Raw genomic sequence first — 22243 nt, forward strand, 5'->3', positions numbered from 1 at the left:
TTAAAGTGTACTACTTAACATAGGAAAAAATAATTTTATAGATGTCACATATTAATTAAGATAGGATCATATATATACATTCGGTTTGTCATCGCTTTCTGAGAAGTGACTCGACTTCCTGTCTATTGGCGATTAAACGTGCCGGTTATACGATCAACGCCTTGTCTCTAACGGACATCCTTCGTTAACGGAAGTCCTCGCCGGAGCCACGTCTTCGTGATCGAACATGTTAATTGCATGGTCGTCTCGCGAGAACATCTCGTCGTGTATTAGCGATAATTAGTGTCTCGATGGGACTTTCTTGCGTACAATTGCACGATAGTGAGGACAATGAAGATTGCGTGAACCTAAAGTAAGATATCGCCATCTAATCACGCTTATCTACGAATTGTTCTCTATGTTAATTTTAGAAGCAATTAGCATGAATATTATAATTGTTTTTAGAAACAAGTAATTGTACAATTTTTTAACATTTGCATATGAATTATGGCATTAAAATGGCTTAAATTTTATATTAACAAAAATAAAGAAAATTCTTGATTTATAAATTAAGCGTGTGTTAAAATATTATGTACTATATAAAAATTAAATTAAACAATATAAAAATTAAATTAAACACATCGATAAATTATATAAAGTTATGAGAATTTTAGAAAAAAAAAAAAATTTGGCTTACACACATCACATTCAAAATAATAGAAGATAGAACATATATATTTAAAATTAAAAAATTGTTGTAAATAGCTAAAAGAGATATTTGTACTGTTCAAATAATGGGAAAACGGGAATAAATGACACATGGTCAGGGCCAGAGAACAGAAACCATATAGAAGAGAGGTAAAAGCGGTAATCGTCGAGTCGCGATTATTTTAAAGAGAAGACATAATTTTTCAGGGTAAGTCACATGATGGAAGAAAACAGGACATTCTCTATGTAATGCCGTAGGACGTAGGTCAGTGATTTCTCTCGACAATTTTAACATATTTTCTGCCTACTTATATGATCGCTGGCGATCGGTAACTACGTGTGCTCCTCATTTTCCCGAGATACCGCTAAGACGACACAATGCTATGTATACAGATGCATACGCTCTGTTGGTTCTCCGAATGATTCGAAGAAAACATTGTAAGAAAAAGCGAAAGAAATTATTCACTTAAATCTTTCTCATTACACGCAAATTATACATGCTTCTGAAACAATTATTTGAATATAAACCGCTTCACAATAGTTTCACGATGAATTAACGCAAAAAAGTAGAGAAACCGTCAAACTTTCTCAATACATAAATGTAAAACTTTGCGCGCTTAAGTTTCTCGTAAAAAAAAAAATACATATGTCGTGGGAAAGTATTCACTTTGAAAGAAGACGTTTCTTTGGAGCTGCCATATATTAAAGACAATCAAGAAATTATACGAAGAGCTTCAGCTAATTAATTTAATAGTTCTGCACAATAAAGTAATATCGTCTTTGGAGATATTTAAACGCTAATGAAATATCTTATACAGGAAGCTCGTTAATCTTTTAAGAAATTTATAAATATATTAATTACAATGTGTATTCTTTCTTTTTCTTAATCTTTTACAATAGATTATTATAATTCTCGAAGTTATAATTATTTTATAATTAAAAAATATAATAGTAATATATTTATTAATTTTTTATGATAATAAGTAGGGAAATGTCGTATTTATTTACTCACAATAAACGCGGAGGATAATCAACGTTATTAGGTAATAACGTCGACGTAAGAGAGGCAGAAAGAATTTATCACAACGGTTAATGCGATCGTGACCATCGTACTTAGTCAGTTCATACAATGCACCTCGCGGATGATAATTAGCGGCGAGTTCGCGCGCGCAAGGAGGAGGATAAACGCGCGAGGCTCTCTTTATGTATACGATCGGCGTGCGCGAGCTCGAAACAATTAAGAAATTGTTTCGGCCGTTAACCTTTACGATCGCGGGGCATGATTCATTGCCGGCGGCGCCATACCTTCACCTAATGCGATTCTAATAGTAGCGCGCGCGCGAACGGCGGCGAATCGCGGAACGCGCGCGAGAAGATGCGCCTGTACTTGCCGCCAGCTCAACGCGCATCGGATTCCCCTTCCGGCCGGTTTTAGATTTCCTTGCAGATTGCGAGTGTTGTATAACCGATTAAAGGTGCGTTTACACCGCGTTCGTTTCTTTGCTCGTGTCTGCTGCGGAAGCATCCGCGCGAACAAATTCTTTCGTCGCTGATCCGAGTATCCGCTCATTATTCGCGATGCACGATAATGCAGGCATCAATTTCACGTTATCCTTTGCTTTCAATTGATTAAATGTATAATTTTATTTCAGAAATTGTATTTTAGAATTGTATTTTGAAATTTGAAATCTCTGAAGAATTGGAAAGGCACTTTTTCTTAGCTTCATATAACTTAGAAGTATTTTCATAAATACATTTGTTAATATAATTTGTATTTTATAGATAATAAACGATCGCTATATGTGCGTTTTCAATAAAAACAGCACGTCGAAAACAAAGTAGCGGAATTGAATCGTATAATCGCGTGCGATTTATCGAGGATCACACGGAGCTTTCTTTAATGCCGATGTAATCGAAGCATGCTACAAATGAGTTGTTCGTTACGCGTGCATAATATCAACAATGCAATGTATTATATCATGCATGATGCGTAGAGTCTCGGGAGCAAGCGGAAACTGGCGGCAATATTCTTCTGAATAGTGGCTTGGCCGGTATTCAATTAGAAGCGTAATGCACCTCGCACACAGTTTCACGTATAAATATGCATGGATGGATGCAACGGATGCGATGCATGCGTGCATGCATATATTGCGCCGGCAGTGGGTGGGTGAGACCGGCCGGCCGGAATCTCCCCTTCACGCTTGCGGCTCGCACGCGAGGAGGATCGCGGATAATAAATCTACGCGCGTGTACGAGAAGTAGGCGGAAAGGTAGGAAAGGTATGGAGGAGAGCCCCGCGTACTGTTGGATTTGCGGCATGCGTTATGACGAGGAAAGTCTGACCGACAGTGGCGAATCTTCTAATAAGCGTGGCAAGTTTATTCAAGCAAGTGCAGAAATAAATTAATGAAAAATTTAGATTAAAATTCTAAATAATTTTTCATCTATCGATTTTATGTGGTTCAGAGTTGAAATCCGCCACTACTGATCGGCTAATTTAATAATGCTTGATTTTGAAATGTGATGTTTCTGATATCAAATGCAATAAATTTTGATTATTTTTAATTACTCAAAAAATTTAAAATAGAAAAATATGAAATTCGTAAGCAGATTTCTAAATTATATGAAAATTAATCATGGCAATTATACATACTTGATTAATATATTATACACGCTTGCATCAGGCATTTATAAAAGTTTAATATTATATTCAGCGGAGATATACGTACAAAAAAATTACAAAGAAATTGGGAAAAATAGGATAGAACACGATGATACGGTAACGCCCTTTAAATATGTACGGCTCTTAGATCCGTTTTAGCGACTGAGAGAGCGCAATAATAACAGCGCAAATGCTTACGTCGAGTCATAAAATAACGCAGCGTTTATCGGCGTTAATAACGAATAATATAATAGGATCAGCCCATGGGGGATTGTCGTCATTTTCTGATCATGATTCCACGTTCGACAACAAGCCTTAACGACTACAATCTCCTCGCTCACCGACGCCGCACTGTGCAATCAAATCCTAATACAATAATTATTATGCATGTGCGAGCGTAACTTTATGTCCGTGAGTCGTTGTCAGTAGGTAGCGCTCACTCGGCGCGAGGAGAAAGAGAAAGAGAGAAAGAGAGAACCCTAAGGGACCAAAGTCACGGTGGTGTGGCCGGAAGAGAAATTTCACGCGTGAGTGTAATTGCATTTTCGCGAGAGACGCGATAGATCGATCTATCGAACGCTTGGCGAAATCTCTCGCGCTTTCCCATTTGAATGCCTATATTCGAGAGAGGAACGGACACGAGTTGTGCCACGCGCGTCGTCTACCGCGACAAGGAGACTCGCCTTCGATCCATTTTGCTCGACGAGACGAAAATTATGGCTGAGAAGATCTGATCGGATCTTAAGATGTTATCGGCGGATTTTTATGCATCGTGTTTAAGTTTCACCGACGAACGTGTTTCTTTTCGCTTTTTACGAATGCTCGGGCACATTACGGCTTTTTTAATTTTCTATTTGATAAAATTTTTTAAACGGCATCTTTTGATTGAGATAATATATAGGAACATTATAGAATTGTTGCAAGTTTTTTGTTTTTTTTAATGGAAACAAAAATCGACCATTTTAATCTTTGGTGTCGAGAGTATTCTTTGGTGTCGATAATAATAAGTATTAAGTATATTATTAAATATTTAAGTAAAATTTATTTCGACTTTTTATTTTATTTAATATATTCTCTTGGATTCGTTTTTGTCACGAAAGTTTATTTACTTTTATTTCTTTTGTTCTCTATATTTTCTTAATTATCATATCTTTTCCATTACCAATATCATTTACCAAGTAATAGAAAGAAGAAAATGTACTCATCTTTATGTATGGACTTTACAGGGTGCGTGAAATGTATGCATATTGTATGAAAATGAACATAAGTGTGCAATCTATGTAAACGAGGATATTATATGCTTGAAAATAATCTTGCGCGAAATTACGTATCAGATCGCGTAGCTCATTAATCAATCTGACTTATACTTTTTCTCATTCGCTTTTACACGTGTACATGTATCTCAGATGTGAATACATTTTCGTATATGAAATTAATTAACCATTTGATCAATCCATTTTGATCCATCATTATTAATCATATAAACAATTAATTGTGTGTTTCTTCGATTTTTTTGAGCGAAAATATAATGATAACAAATATTGGCAAGAAAAATATTAAGCACGAGCAGTTAAGGAAATAATTGCCGCCTACACACAAATATCATGACGACGCAATAAATTAAAGTCTAATTTTCCTATTCTTTCGATTTCTATTTCATGGAATCACGATGCTACTGCATTCATATCACGACCGTTGCATTCGAAAAGATTAAACGAGTCGTCCCATAATCAAAGAGGTGTGGGCTCGAGTTAAACCTGGACGAATCCCTAAACCTCCGCACGCGTACGGGGATCCTTTCGGCTCAGTCTCGCGCCACCACCCACGTGGACGGACGGGGCCGTCGAGCCACCGATCCTTTTCATTCTAAACGAGCGATTCAAAGCTGGACGTAAGGTAAATCCCCCGGCATAGTCACGGCGAAGTCGTATATATTTCGCCCGCGCCACATGCTCGCGCACTCTGCTGCGACTTGTGCCCCCTTCTCATACGCCGTGTGTGGTCCTTTTATATAATTTGTTCGCCGTCTCTCCCTCGTGTCCTGTCGTCTCAGCGCGCGATGTCTATGAACGATGACATTACATAAACGGCGACTTTCCGGCGAGATCCATTTTCGGCGGAAAAATCAGCTCGCGAAAATCTGCAGCGGTTAGTTTTTATTTTTCTTTTTACTTTTCTTTAAATTAGGCTTGCTCTACAAAAAAGATTTACTTCTGCATATTTTATTAAAAATTATTTATATTTGAATATATATATATATATATATTTTTTTTGCAACTAACGCAGGGTTAATCTTAATATTGATTATAACATAACTATTAAAATATTTTATATTTTACGAGCTCTTGGTATTTATGCGTTGTTATTTTATGCCAGGAGAATTCCGCTATGTATTATTTAAAATATGATTTCTCTATTCGTCGAAAATTATGGCGCGATCGAGCGAATGGTGATCTTTTGTACACTGGACGTCATAAACATCTTGGGTGATTAATATAAAGGGGGATAACGAAGCGAATAATGGATGTACTTTTGAATGTACTCTCGATCCAACTTCAGTCATCGTGTATTTTATGATACTTCTGCACTTGCCGGTCAATAAATATAATGTATTATTGATACGTACTTTCGCGTTATCTTCGACCAGTTTAATCGCGAATAATGATTTATTATATGAACGCGTAGCGTGTGTGCAATCATGTTCGAGATATCGCGCTTAAACATGTCGAGAATTTATGAAATCCATTGCGAAAAAGAAAATTTAATGTCCCTGTAGCATAGAGATTTGCAAGAATTTCACTATCTTCCCATGTTTTTTTGCATGAATTCTTTCATTGTACTTTCTATCTGGCCGCGATTGTCTCTTGCTCTCGAGGAATTATACAAGTGAGAAAACATATGGTTTCCTTCGCATTATTAACTCGGTAGTACTACTTATCGTACGGGAGAATAATAATTAGAAATAAATGGTCGGAGGTTAATAGGCTACGTTTATTTCGCGCGTTTTTTTGTTGCCGATATGTAGAAGTAACTTTCTCCACATATCATACCGTGCGACTTTGAGATGAGTATCTCTGTCTTCATTATGAAGATTTTTTCGATATTATATTATTCACATATTTATATATTTCAGATATCAGGTATCGAAAAAAATTCTCCCTTTTTTTATGACGCTTTTGTATTTTTGAGCCAAGCTGTTTCTTGGATCTTATGATTATCCAATCTTATGATATGATCTTGAACCATTTAAGATCATCTAAGGGGCATGATTTTTTAATTTTCTAGATTCTAATTCTAAATAATTTAAAATTGACAAGTTGCTATATATTTAATTATTTATAGGAACTCGTCTTTAGCTGCATAATCGTTATGCCAATCTTTTATTCGAGATCATCCTTTACGAGGCATCTATCAAATGCAAGAATTCTCTTTCGTAAATTGTTGCACAGTTATTTGTAAATTTGAGCTCGTTAGGAGACTATTATAAAAAATCCAGATCAGCGATCCCGAAAATGAGGTGCGCGATATGGCTTGTGCTTGCGGACGATCACGATGCAATTGAGGCAAAACCGACCGTTACTTCCTGTAGTTACTTCCTATATATGGTGACCATATTATATACCGTCGATTATATTGATTGTCCTCGAGAAACTTATCGGGAAAGCAGAGTTCTGTTAAATTAAAAAATCCACATGGAATTAAATATGGAATAGGATCTAGTCGGCGCTATTTCTAGTTTGAAACTTTATAACAATTCAATTTTTAATTTTGGGACGATTAATACTGACGCGAAAAATGCTATAAATTAATAAAAGACGATTAACAGACGAAAGAAAATATGAAAGCCTGAATCGGATTGCATTCGAAACGTTGTCCGCTCGTTATCGGCATTATTCTTATCACATTTGATTAGTCGATTATTAAAAAACGAGCGACTAGCGGCCGCTCAACGATCGCTTATACTCATCCGCATCGTACCATTCAATTTTCTGAGAGGGAAGCGAAGGGTGTTCGGGATAAGCGAGCCGACGAGTTCCCACGCGACCCCGTTCGTGGCCCGCCGGGGGCCGGTTACGGCCTCTCACGTTCCCCGCAAGCGAAAGATCAAACGTCAATTTCAGTCTTTTAACGCATCCACGTCGCGATCGAGCGGCATTTGGAGCACAAAGGTATAATTGACGGATAATTGAACGCACCTGTTTAACCCTCCCGATCAATAGCACGACATGTGTGTCATAACGTTATCATTAACGTCGCATGCTCATATATACGCCCCGAAATTACACGTTGCACGCGGGATTGCAATCGATACCATCGACAATCATGCTGCTGCTGCTGCTGCTGTATTTGTATGTTTCTTTTTTCTCGGAAAAAGAAAGTTATTCGTATTCTAGCGCGAAATTTTAGCGTGAAAGTTCGGATACTTTTTTGTTACATCTTATTGCCTAATTACATCGCGATATGCGAACTGTACATATTAATTTTTTAACGAAAAATGTGAGGAAACTTATACTCTGAACATTCATTGCCCCGAAGAAAAATTATTCAATTGCGTAAATTAGAGTACACGTCTGTATAACTGCGTTGATGCCATGTTACAAAGAATCTGCTTTTCTAATTTACGTCAAAGTAATCTATCGTAGAAAATTACTAGTATTTACTTGTATAGTTGCATTGCAATAGTCTCTCAAATTATTACAGCGATCAATTCCAGTTATGATTTTTTGCGTAGTTGAGTTTAGATTCAAATAAAGAAATAATGCGTGATGAAAATGGTCAAGAAAACATCTTTTTTTAGTTTATACTCGCTATCGATACTTTCTTTTCGCTTAGAACTTTAAGAGTCTAAATTCTCTCGGTAAAAATCCACGCGGATGTCAAATGCCTTCGGGGGTCAATCGCGTGTCGTCAACCTTTCCAAATGACTCCTTCCGCGACGGTTTCCGTACCGAAAATCGCTCGTCGAGCGAGCGCTTTCATTGTCGTTAGAAAATCGCCTCTGATTGGCGACCACGGCGATCGGCGACTCGATCGCACGATCGATAATTCGTGCGAGAGTGCGCACAGGGAAGACGGCGATTTCTTCCAGAGCCTTTCAAAACCTGTAATTTAGCGCGTGCTGCCAAGTTCTCTACCACCGGATGGGCCATCGGCGGTAGGACCTTCGCTATCAACTCACTTGATTAAATTTCCGGTCGCCGCTTTCGTTTTTACAGGTAACTCTTCCCGCTGTCAATCCCGCCGTCACTTTCTCGCGCTTGCGTCGCGTGGCTTCTTCACGCACGCAAATTGTCGACAAACGCTAAACACAATCCCGACGGCTCCTAAGACGCGAACTGCGGTCGCTAATAATGTTTTCTTGTATATCTATCCCGATACAGAATATATGATTAAAAATATTAGAAAAAAATACTTTTTCTTTAAAAATTTTTTACTTTACATTTTTTTGAAAGTTGTTACATCTATTTCTGTATTTTCATTAAAATCAATTACAGTTTTTTTTTTTCTAATTTTTTTCCTTAATCTTTTTTTAGTTATTAAAAAGATTCAAAATGAATTGAAATATTTAATAATTTTTATGCTTTTTTGCTATTATTTTCGGTTATTACAAACAAATGTGCGCTTGCAACTGCATTTCGGCTTTCATTGACTTTCTCTTACTATTTTAATTTTATGTTAAAGAATTTTTATCGTTCACATTTTATTTCGTGAATATGCGTATATATATTTATACATGATAAATCGTTTCTTAGAATTTTAAGAAAACCCGTTAAAGATATAATTAATTATTACATTGAAAATCAATTTACTTCTCTATAATCCTTTAACCAATTTGAATCTAGGAGAAGATGAAAGTACTTACATAGCTCCAGCATCATATAAACTGCTCATTTTTCATGCTGGTACTTTGAATAGCTCTCATTGCTGAGCTCGAGCCGTGACAGCTCTTTTGAAATATTACGATGACGCTCTGTATAGCATTGATGCGCTGCTTTGTGTTCACAATACAATAATGCCACATTTTCACTTTTCCTAACGTCAGAACAAGAGCTCACAATGAACTCTGATATTATCGAACGAAAATCTTTTTAGTAAAGCTTTTTATATTATCGACGATCTGTCAAAGGCGATAACATATGACCGTCTCTAAACTGCTTTGAAAGATTCAACTGCTTCAGTTAATATTACTATTGCTTATATGTACACTTGGTAAACCGAGGGAATATCTACATTCGTTATATCAATATTTTATCATACGTGAAAAAGATTTTAGTCTTGGATCTAACGTCTATTAAACATGTATAATTTTCATATAAGCAATATCATACAAATGTATAATCACTTTTTACATAAATAGGCATCAACAATAAATTTTTTTTATATTTTATATATTATAAATTTTGTAGGCATTCAAGACACATACTCTTCCATTTATCAATATTTTTCTTTTATTGAATGTCGGTATTATATTGCTCATTAATTTTTCACTTTCTCATATTTCATTAGTTGATGATGCTAATTTCGAAATAATCACACATTGCGTGAGTTAAAAAAAATTCTTTTAATTCTTCTTATATTCTGACATGTAAAACTTTTCTTGTTCTAAAAAGCTGTCTAACAGTAAAAACGTCATGTAGTCGTAGGGAGATAATTAGACGGACATAGTATTTGAAAACAGCTGTATAATATCGATCAGCGTGTAATTACTTCTTGACTGATCTACTTCGTAGATCATCATCCCACGCGGGATATACATATACGTTGGCATCAAAATCTGCTCCGGACTGCAAGTAATTGAACCGTACATTACGTAACTCGCATGTATATAGTTTCTCCATATGTATAGGCGCTTTTGGCACATACATATATTCACGTGCTCGATTTCTTTTCGCCGACTAAATGAACGTGCCGCAAGAAATCGAAGCCCACCTTGATTATGCAAAAACAATTATCCTCGCGCACGTATAAGGAACGCGCAATTATTAAGTCGGTTAACGGACGCGTTACGAAAGTCGCATAAAAGTGCATTGCGCCAGACGATCTTGCCGATAGCATCTCTCTTTTTTTATCTGCATCGCACACGCTTTATCTTCAAAATTAGCGCGGTGTATCCCTGCAATTATCCTTTCGCTCAATGACAATTTTTAATGACGAATTTTAGCTAATCAAGTGAGAATTCTGCTCTATTCTAATATAAGCACGAGAAATGACATAAATATTTTATAAAATACATATATTATGTGAAAGGTATTATATATGCTTAATGAAAGATATAATCGAAAAAGATAATTATAACTCTTAAAAAGTTTTCGATACGATTACTTTTTTAATTATTGTGCTCATATGTTGTATAATCATATTTTATATTAATAGGCTGTCAATTCTTGGCGAAATTATTGAAACTCTCTGCAGAGCATATATCTTCATTTTCTAATTACGATCAACTTAGGTTTAAAGTATCCACATAAACATTAATTTACGATAGTTAATAAGCGGTTTAAGATCAAATGCGATTACTTTATTACGATAATGTAATGCCATATTCGGACGGTTGTTATCCTCGCGATAAATTACTGATGGCGGGAGGCGGAGATCTTTGTCGCGTTTAAATGTACTTTCCCGAATCGCTCGTAAATTACGCGTTGTATTTTCTGATATAGACGAGCACGAAACAGGTGCGTCGACCCAAGCAAGATGTTACAGGAAGTCTTTGGCCCTACGTAAATTTATTGCTTTGCCCGTAGATGTAAATAAAGCTTTAAACGATGGCTGGGGCGGCAGCATCTGTGTTTAATAATATGTCTGCGTATGGCACCCGCCATTCAATGAGCAAAAAAAGGGAGGGGGGGGGGAGAACGTTTATAGACGGGGCACCGGACCATCGGGTGACAGCACTGCGATCACCGCTCGTAAAAAGGACGTATCGATTGTCGCTCGTTCATTCCCTCGTAAATCAGTTGGTGATAATAGCAAAAAAATATAGTGTCGGTGCAGGCAGTTTTTCTTCGGATCCGGTTATAAACTGATTGCATGCGTATGCGTACGATCGATACTAACTCTGGTATTGTTTAGTGGCGCGCAGAGAGGAGAGAATGAAAGAGAGAATAGGCAGATACTTATTGGTGGTAGCTCAGAAATTTGATTTTGCTATGAAAAAAAAAAAAGGTTTTATATATTTCAATAATTTATTCCTTGCAGCAAATCTTTCGATGTAATTGAAGTTATAATTCCATGATTTTTTCGATTTCCAGTCTATTGACATTCTCGTATAATCTCAATAATATTCCATCAATATTCCGTACATAGTAACAATACTATATTGTGGTATTGAGAGGAGGTCCATTATTAATATACCTAAAAATAGTAGCGAAAACTTTAATGTGATAAAGATCTCGGTTATTTTATCTCGAGATATCATTCAAGTTTATGATGGTATCGCTAAAATAACTCGCATAAAGCTTAACGTTGTTTGAACATTCGACGATCATCCGCGAGAGAAAGTATATCGATTCGATCGCGAAATGCGAGGCAATGCAACGTAACCGCGTAAACTGCGTGCGTAGGTGTACTTGCGTAAGCGAAATGATACTTTGCGAAACTCTCGCCGTGAGACATCAAGCTTCTCTCTGTAAACGAGAACCAAGTATCTATATACAGTATCCATAACTCGTACGGTTGGCCGAACCTGATGAATAATGAAACTCCTTTCATCGCGCGCTGACGAGCGCACGAAAGATCGCCACCCTGTTGGAAGCGTTTTTCATTCTATCGGGAGGATGACACGCATAATGACAAATTGCACGACCAAGGAGAACCGCTCTGCGTATAATGCAGGCCGACTCTCGCGAGCATATTAACTCTAACACTAAATGATTCTCTTTCGCCATAGAGATAGATTTAACATGGATTTGACGTAACATTTTATCCAATTGACGAATGCATAATAAACATATAAAATTCTTTTTTGCAAGTGTATTGATGCGATTTGAGTTATTTATTTAAAAAAAAATCTTTATATGTTAACAAGAAGAATTGAAAAAATTGAATAATTGAAAAAATTTAAAAATATTGATTATATTAGGACGAAAATTGCGCGAAGTTAAAGTGACAAAAATTATAGATATTCGAAATATACACGACGCGAAAAGCAAGTGTAATAAATGATACGCAAATAAGCAGGAATGCCGCGTATATTAACATTCGTTATTAACATCAGGTGTCAGGGGAGCGTATCACGTCCAAGTGAACGAACAATCGGACCCGGAACCCGGAGCACCAATAGATAGCCTGAGAGCACCACGAGCTTGCATAATAATCCTGGCAGACTGCTCTCCCTCGACAGTCACGCATCGGCGGGCTAGGCGAAGTAGGCACGCGTATACGCACTCACGCACTTACACGCCCGGCGAACTAACCGGTGCAAGTGTTGGTAATGACTATATGGGAGGCACGATGCAAGATGCATGCGTGCACTTGGAAGAGAAGTAGCCCGCGGGTAACCGGCACGGCGGTCGGGAAAGAGATAATGCTGCGGACGACTAGTTCGCAGCATCATCCCCCGTCGGGAACATCGCGAGCTCGACTCGCACAGTCGAGACTAAAGATGGAATCAAATCCTTGGCAAGTTTCGTAATACATTGCAATAGATTCGAGAAAATAAATGAACTACTTGCTGCGCTATATCGAAATCTAATGGAGCGTGTTTCAATCGGCATCAAATGGGTGGTGCGCCAATGAACGATGACTGGTTCAGAATTGTGTGTGTGTGTGTTGTTAGGTATATTTAAAGTTGATTGCTTTCTCATAAAGACGTTGATTTTTATTAAGTTTACGCACAAGTAAATTATCATCCACGCTTCAAATTATCATTAAATTTGAATTGAATTTAATCAAATTGTATTTAATTGTATTAAAACAATTTAAGATTTACGAAAACATATTAAAACTCGATTCTATTTCTAATTGAGAAATTATTTTTTGAGGAAAGATTATTCTCGTAATCTTGCGAGGATTGTGACAACGCGCAGACGAAAGCAAATTTATTTATTAATTTGTCTTACGGTCGCGAGACAAAAAGAACCGGACAGTCTCTTAGATCGATGCATTGTCGAGGATACTTGAGCGAGGTGCAAGCACCGGATAATTGGAGTATGCGGAATTATGCACGAAGGCACACGCGCACGGCCGCGAGATAAACGTTTGTTCGCATCGTGATGCTCAAGATACCGGCACTACCTTTCCGACGCGCATTAGAATTTTATCTATATTTCGATGTTACAGTCAAAAGTTCTTTTACAAGGACATTACTTATACGAGAGTGCGGGCATATAAATAATATTTATAATCTCTGATAAAACTGCGATTAATAACGAAGAAATTTGTTTGAAATAAATATTTCTTTTTAATTAAAACTTAAAATATACAAATAAAGTAAAAAGAAATAGAAAATATATTAATTTAAATCAGATTTATTAGATAAGCTTATATATCAATGGATATTACGAGATATTTTTCCGCTGTCTTGTGAAAATATTCTTTAACATTTATTATTATTTTTGGGGGGAATAATATGCTTTATTCATATAATATAACTTAATTATTTACGAAAATCCTGTTATTCAAATCGTTTCGAAATAAAATCTGCTATCACGTAACATTAGCGACTCATCGTCGATATATTTATACTCATTGGTTTATGCATATTTAAATTGGTGATCGCCGGGCCTTAGGCACAATGACCGCACGCTGGGACTGCTTCACTTGTAAAGTACAAACTTCGTCGTTGATCGCAGGCTCGCGTGCGCTCGCTCCTTCTTAAGATACCTGACGTTCTCCCAGTACCTGTTCCGCCTCGCTTCCTGTACGCGTCGCTTTTACTTATTTCTACATCGGTTGCGATTGTCTTAAATTGACATGTCCTTGGATATATCGTGAATATTTGTTATTAATTTTGCCGTCGCGCTTCCCTGTAATCGTGACTCACGCGACATTAACATAATTACTACGCACGGGATGGCAATGTGTGCGCGTGTGCGTATAAAAGATACGACAACTCGATACACACCTCCGGCGATTCTGGGGAGGTCTTCCGATGCTAACTCATTGAACCGGCAAATGAGAGACGCTACTCTCTTTCATGCCGAGAAAAAGTCGTTCATTTCTATTCTCATGATGAATTATAGTAGAGGAATTATATACTTGTTTTGTGTATTGCATCGGACGGTATAATATAATATTCGTAATTTTGTTGTCGATTTCTTCGTATATAACGTTCAAGGTTAACGCCATGATGATGATGTGAACCTGCCATTCCGCTCCGAAGGTGCAGGCGCTTCGGAGGATATATCTTTCTATAGGGGGAGACCGTATATACACACCATTCCATGTTACGTTAACAAAGCACGTTGATAAGGAAATGATTGACGGTTAGCTAATTAAGCGATGTACTTTATTAACGTTCGCTATATTTTCATAATTTCCGATCAGCGAGATACTATCGACGAGTATACTATTTCTCTAGAAATAGTCGGAAACGATAAATTCTTTTTGTCACTTTAATTTAGTATACATATATTTTGTGTATCTTGTGTATTTTTCTTGTGCATTTTTCTTCAACGTATAGAAAATTCACGGTAAAGAAAGTATTCTCTGTAAGATAGAAGAATATTCTAATTATAAGCATATGTTTTATATAATACTTTAGATTAAAGTAAGTGATAGAGATGTTTCGATTTAATTAAATAAATTTTATTTCATCTTTTTGCCCTTGCTATTTGATATTTTCCACTTATTAACTAGGCGTGCTTTTAAAATAGCGAGACGAGAATCGAGAAGATGGATCTATTGTACATTGCAGGTCTCGTTGAGGCTTCCTCTAGTTCTGACCTTTTTAGCCTCGCCCCGAGATCGGATAACAATTGCGATAATTACACCGTGAGACACCGATAATTACTGGCACGACGCGACGTTCACGGATAGCCGCGTAATAACAAACGACCGCCGTCACACATTTTCATGAAATGTCACATCAGATAATGGTAGGTTGCGATAGAAACCGGAAAGAATTTGCAACATGTATCCCGATGGACGATATGCCCGCTCGAAATGCGACGTCACAATACAGCTGTGCGGAGATAAACGATGCGAAAGTACCGCCTCTTGATCTTTGCTCGCGCTCTAATTCGATAGAGTTGCCTGTCATCGAGAAATGCGTGTTCTGTCACGATTATTTCGAGTATACATTTCACGCGTGCAGTTATTAATCCATTTTTCCCATTACGATCAATACTCCGTGAATGTTTCTGTTTTACTTATATTTATTTATAAACAATTTTTGATTGTGATAAACTTATTGATTTGTAATTTTATAAGTGTGATTTGATAAATATGAAACTATCTTGTTTTTTATTTTATTTCCAAAAAAATATATATGAAAAGAATATATAGAGAGCTTTATATCACAACTTTAAGTTTGTCTTTACTGTCGGGTTCGTTATTCTAGTAGATTTTTAATTTTTTGTAATATTTGACGTGTGAATATTTCTCTTCGCCGTTTTTCTCTACATTTGATGTTGCATTCATCGTTGCAGAAAATCATTGTCCGATACCGTAATATCGACCTCGGCGTATTGCCATCCAGGTGGATGATGTTCGCACAACAGTTGCGGGAGTTTGTTTCTCGTAGATGGCAAAGGCGATGACTCGTGGCGCGCAGGTGATTGCGACGTGACACATGTGAAAGGACGATCTTCGAGGAAAGTGACCGTCAACTAGCGAGGTTCAAGAACCCCTCTTCGCTGGTGGATGCTTCCTCAATCCGCTATTTCCATGATTCTTCCCGAGTGACGTTTTCAAAAGCCATCGGGTTTACGAGCGTATCCTAGCTTTCTATTGTCGCCGGTCATAGGCCAATCACAGCTAGAGGACGCCGAGAACCTTTGGCTTCTACGCAGTAAAGTGCGCTTTGATACCGTAATTCCTTTGCGGAAGTTCGCACCGTAAAAGGGAATATCCCCAGATGAATAATCAAACAGTAAATTTAAGCTTATTATTTATTACATCCTGGATAAAATATTCTGCGTAAAAAAAATTTCAAAAATGAACATATAAGGGAGAGAAAACGGTATATATAAAATTAATAATATGAAATATTTAATTTTTTCTCTCATGTATATTGCATACTGTATAAAATTGTTAAAAATAATATTTTAAAAATAATACATATATGCATAGAAAATTATATGCATATATAATCCTCGAATAGAATAATGCGTTTATTAATCGCATTATATTAAAATTTCCCTTATTTTATATAACAGAATTTAAACAGATAAAAAAAGGAAAGAGAAGAAGAGAAAGAAAGAAAAAGGAAGAGAGTTCTTCCACGAAAGATATAGCAAAAGAAATTAAGAAACTACATCAGGATTTTCTCTAACGCCATTTATTGCTATACTGAAGATCGATCTCTGACGGAGTCGAGCTCGCTAGTCAAGATGTCTTGACAGACAAGACGCGAATAAGATAGAGTAACTTCTTCTTTCCGCTCAGGCTTGTTTTCGCATTTTCTTCAGCATTCTGTATTGTTAACTAGTAGGCGAGAAATGCCGTACGCGTGCTTGGCGATGTGAGTTACTCTCTAGTTGATTTACTTCTCCAGGATATAATAAAGTCTAAATCTGTTGTTTGATTATCAAGAAAGTGAGAAAGAGAGATAAAGGCGAAACGAATCTTTTTCATTATTGTATATATTGATATCGTGTATAATATGCTATAGTTGGTTTTGCTAATTTGTTAGTTTTATAAATAAAATTAAAGTATATATGTATTGGGCACACATACATTACATTAATCTATATTTTATTCTTCGGGCTGTTACGTAAAAATATTTACAAATATTTTTTTGTAATACAAGAATATGTGTTCAACATGTAGTGATATTATCTAGCAAAAATTTAATCGGACGATTTAAGAGAAGAAACATTTAAAAAAATTAATAAAAAAGAAGCAAATTGAAAAATTGTGAATTAATAGAAATTTTTTTTTTATTTATAAGAAAATAATATATATTATAAATACAGACGGTAAATGCCTTGAAAATAAATTTATTTTAGAAATCTAAAAACGCATATAAGTCATCACAATGATCGTTTATTATACATATATCGTTCGCATGAATATACCGTCGACACGTTATGCCATTGATTCGTAAATGCTTCGCGTGGCAGACGTCATGACGCCAAACGAATAACAACGGCGCCTGTTACAGAATAGGATTTCCGTGCCATGAACCTTGGTTCCACGAGGTTCATTGTGAAACCGCATCGAAAGCCGCGATCTTGAATTCGCGTTTGCGAACGTACCATGAGTCCGATTCGAACCGGTCTCTGTTACATGCCCAAAGAAATTTCGTGCTCGCGCGACCGCAATGTGAACGTCGTCGTCGTTGCATCTATTTAACCATTTTTTACATACTGCAGATTGAGTTGAATGGAAAATGCATGCTCACGCACAAAGTTTTATTTCTCAATCCGCTCAATTGACGATTGTAAGATATGATACATAATGTTCCTGGACTTAATTTTTAATGTTCCCGAGCCGTCATAAATCATATAATTTATCTTTCATTTTTTATTGTATCTTTATTTGATTTTCTCAACACATACAGTATGTGTTGTTATTATTATTATTTTTAGCTAATAACTTTATAATATATTTTGTGTTTCATGTATTACTATTTTTATTCTAACGGGTTTTTCTCCAAAGTGTAATAAAATTTTTTTTGTTCGTCTATCTACGCGTTTCATTGTAGATGCTGTTTTATAATATTGTCGAATATTGTGCGATGCCGTTGCCACGTCGACGCCAGGCGGCAAGTCGCGTTAAAAGGACGCAAGGGTAGGGTCTAATCTGCATTTTAAACGAGCCATGCCGCTGCGCGCAAAGAGGAAATCGGTCTGTGCACGCCTGTATTCACGGTGCGTTACCGGCCAGAAAGCCCCATCGCGTACATACTCGCCGCCCGCATACACACACACACACACACACACACTCGTTGCCGCATCCGAGATCCCCGATCCCCGAGCCACGTCCGCAGGCTGGTTAGATCGCATCTCTGCGTGATCCACCATCCTTTCGCATGGATATTCCGAAATACTTTGTGAAATACTTGTGAATACTTTGTGAAATGCGTATGATAATTTTTATCGATTAACACGTTATATTAATTGATATGCAGAGAGAATCTAAAAATTCCGCTCAATCGGTTGTACTTTATTCGATCGTTCAGTTTTGTTAATTGTTATTAACTTATGTAACATTAATTAGAATGATTTTATTGTTTTCCACATAATTTTCTCTATTCAATTAACCACGCAATCAATACTTTGGAAAATATGCTCGTTAAAGACCAGTCGCGTTTCGCGCACTCCACGCGAATTTACGCGAATCGCAATTCATACCGTATATATACGGTAACTCGATACACGCCGTAAATCCACGCTCGCTCTCTCTTTTAGCTCTGTTAGCCTCTTGCACTCGACCGTTATATTTTTTCGCACCGAGAACGATATCATGGTTAAGACTTATTTTATCCATTCGGATCGCGAGAGAGACGGCTCGGGAGCGCAAAGTGAAAGACGTCCGACTCGGAGAAGTAACGATGTCATGCCGATTAATTTGATCGCGCACACAGCGTGTTTACTACGGGCAGTCGGCGGGGCGCGTGCGCGTTTTTTAACCGGGGGTCCATGGAACAAGTTGGCAAATATCTCTCTCTTGCTCCCGCTTCCCCGCGGCAGCCAGATCGCAATCAGTCTTGCCGGACTTTCATCAGATCGGGCCGCTGCGAAATGTATGTCTCGATGTACCCGCTCCGGCCACTTCCGCGCGTGTTACTCAATCTTTGTTTGTGTGCCTCGTGTAGATACAGACGCGTCGATGCGTACACGCCGTGGAGTGCGGCCAGCGATTAATGAGCCCTCGTCAGTCGCGTGCACGTGTCTGTCACTTGGACAGCATCCGGTACGGCAGCCACCGCGTCTATCGTCTCTCGTGTCTCCTGCGTACTTTTCTCTCTCTTTCCCCCTCGTTAATCGTCTATTACGGATTCTTTCCTTCAGATCAAGCGGATATCGAGGAATGTGTGTTCAATTATGTGCTGCTCTCGCTGTGCGATTGCATTAGCGAGCTAATTCATTTGCGGACGCTTATAATACAGCTTACGATCCATTTAAAAACCAAATCACTCTTGCCTTGAAGGAAATTGTTTCTGAGTCATATATATTTGCGATTTTAGAAACGATATGATTGTGTCCGTATTTTTTTAAATTTATATAATTATAAAATTAAAATACTCTTTTTATTTCTTAAATATAATTTCCAAATTGCACGATTTGATCCATATTCTATTTTAGTATATATAATAATTAATAAATAGCTTCTCTTATTTTTTCACACAAATGTATTTATGCCTTTTTCGATAGAAGTAGAAAACATTACAGTTTATATTTTTTCTTTGCATCCGGCACTTAGGACTATTATTTCTAACGTCTGTTAACGCTAACCGTTAAAACTTGTCGACAGGATTATCAATTGGCTATTCTGGAAAGTTAACAATCAGTTAGAATTAATAGACGTTGGAAATAGTGGCCTTCACTGCTAATAAAAAAAAGTGATTTTAATTTGTTGAAATATTTTTTGAGACGCAGCTTTCTAGTCTTAATATACAAAGTGGACTCAAACTTCTGGCCAGACTTTGAGATTTAAAAAAAAAAAAAAATAAGAAATTTAATTCTAAACAAAAAGTTTCTTATAAACAAAAATGGCCGAAAAATGTTTTCTTAAAAAGTTAACGCTTAAAAACCTCTGAAATTACGGTTATATATATTTAGGTATCAGTATCAGGGAAAGTATGCGTTTTTGAACAAAAAGTATCAAACAAAAAAGTTGAAGAGAATTAAATTATCTTTCAAATAGGCCGACCCTGTTAAACTAATAACAAGTATCAATGCGCGATCGTCCTAATCGCGTGTAATGGAGCCCGCAATTGCGAAAAATCATTGATAAAGTTAAAATTATTACGCGGCGATATGCGGAGTGCGCGATAAACTTTTCAGAAAACGAGTGATATCGAGAGCGAAATTCAACGTATCCGCGTTCGCACTTAACGGCCTAATGCGAATTCCACGGCGATAAGCTTTGATTTACGTTCTCGTCGGAAATTCCCGTTTTCTTCGCCAATCGCTGAAAACATACACGGTTTTTCCGCGTAGAGAACGTAAGATACTAATCGCGCGAATTTAATCGAGGGGGCAGTGCACGTACGTCCGTAAATCACGCAGTGAAAGTCGCTAGTTTTGGCGCCAGATACATCTCTCACGCGACATTTTATCCCGCTAATGGGACACATGGTTGACAGGCAAGAGGGCCTCTGGTTCCTTATCGCACACATCATAAATGTCTGTTCTGTCGTCATGATTACACTTAGCTTTGTATTGTCTCTCGTTGTTGTTTTTGCACTGCTTGGTTTATGCTGTTGATACTGGACGTTCGATGAAATTTCGCGATATCGTGCTTTCCTTTTATAATACGTTTGTCCTCTTGAGTTTTGTCCCTATTTTATCTAGTTTTATGATTTGTTTTGCGTTTCATTACGTCATTTGATTTTTATTTCGGGATCATTCCATTAAAAATGTGCAACGGTTTTACGTATTCAGGGTATTATTGACACTGTCAATCAACGAGAGCTGCTGACAATTTATGACATATCATATATAATTTGACATATCATATATAATCTCGCGGCATTTTAATGTACTGATGGATCGTAATGAAAGTTTATGTCACGCGGATCTGTCAGAGGGCGACTCTATTTATTTTTGTGTGTGTGTGTGTGTGTGTGTATCATTATTTGTTATGTCTTTGAAAAACTTTTAACTACCTACCTATAATAAACTTACTCGCCTGCATATACTTTTCATAATTGAAAATACCTAGTAACTGAGGCAATTTCTGTTCCCTCGTGTTCTTGTACATCACAATTCATAGTACGAGTCACGATACACATGTCCGCTTTAATGAAATAGAAGAATCAATACCAGGTGTATAAAAGTTTCTTCGATTATACTTAGTGCTCTCTATCCGTTAGTTCCAGATTAAGTTGCTATATTTTTTTATTTGTGTCGTTATCATTTGAATTATTTGAAAAAGAGCAATAAGCAAAATAACAATTTATCTATTTATATTGTAATTTAAAATCAAAAATATTTTCTGTGAACTATAAATGTTTAAAATAAATGTTTATAATAAATATTTAAAAGTAAAAGTAATGTTACATATTGTATTTATCTAATAGACAAAAAGTCAAACGTTATATATATATATATATATATATATATATATATATATATGTATGTATATGAAAAAGTCAAATATATTAAACAATATCTAATTCTTAAACCTAAATTACGCGATCATTATTATTACCAGTATTATTTTGTCACAAGTTAATTAATTTTGCATTGATGATCCGATGAGATTCGTCATCGAGAGAGAGAGAGAGAAGAAAATCTTAAGTTGACTAACTTTATTTGGTAAAATTTTATTTTGCCGCGGAATGCAGTCACGCGTCCGCCTCTTTCAGTCTCGATAATGAAAATCGCGGATAATCAAACGAGTTTGTTCCATTTACTACGCTCTTTTAATTGCAAACACGAAGTATACTATATGCATTCGTTTAGCGCCCTTTATTTGCACTATCCTACCATCTAATTACTTACACGAGCCACGTAGTCACGAGCCGACATATGTAGGCGTTATTGCAAGGTGCAAGTCCCGAGAGAGTCTCGCACCTTCGATGCGCGATCTTCTCTCCTTGCGAGATGAGAAGATACGAGC

The 22243-nt window shown here is 36.8% G+C and overlaps 1 protein-coding gene across 3 annotated transcripts in view; it reads left to right on the plus strand.

Moving 5' to 3' along the window:
• The window catches only part of LOC126849658 (puratrophin-1-like), a 261721-nt gene that overhangs the window by 106309 nt on the left and 133169 nt on the right, over nucleotides 1–22243 (plus strand). The gene's annotated exons all lie outside the window — the stretch shown is intronic.

Source organism: Cataglyphis hispanica, chromosome 5 (genome assembly GCF_021464435.1).
Source record: "Cataglyphis hispanica isolate Lineage 1 chromosome 5, ULB_Chis1_1.0, whole genome shotgun sequence".
Classification (NCBI taxonomy): domain Eukaryota; kingdom Metazoa; phylum Arthropoda; class Insecta; order Hymenoptera; family Formicidae; genus Cataglyphis; species Cataglyphis hispanica.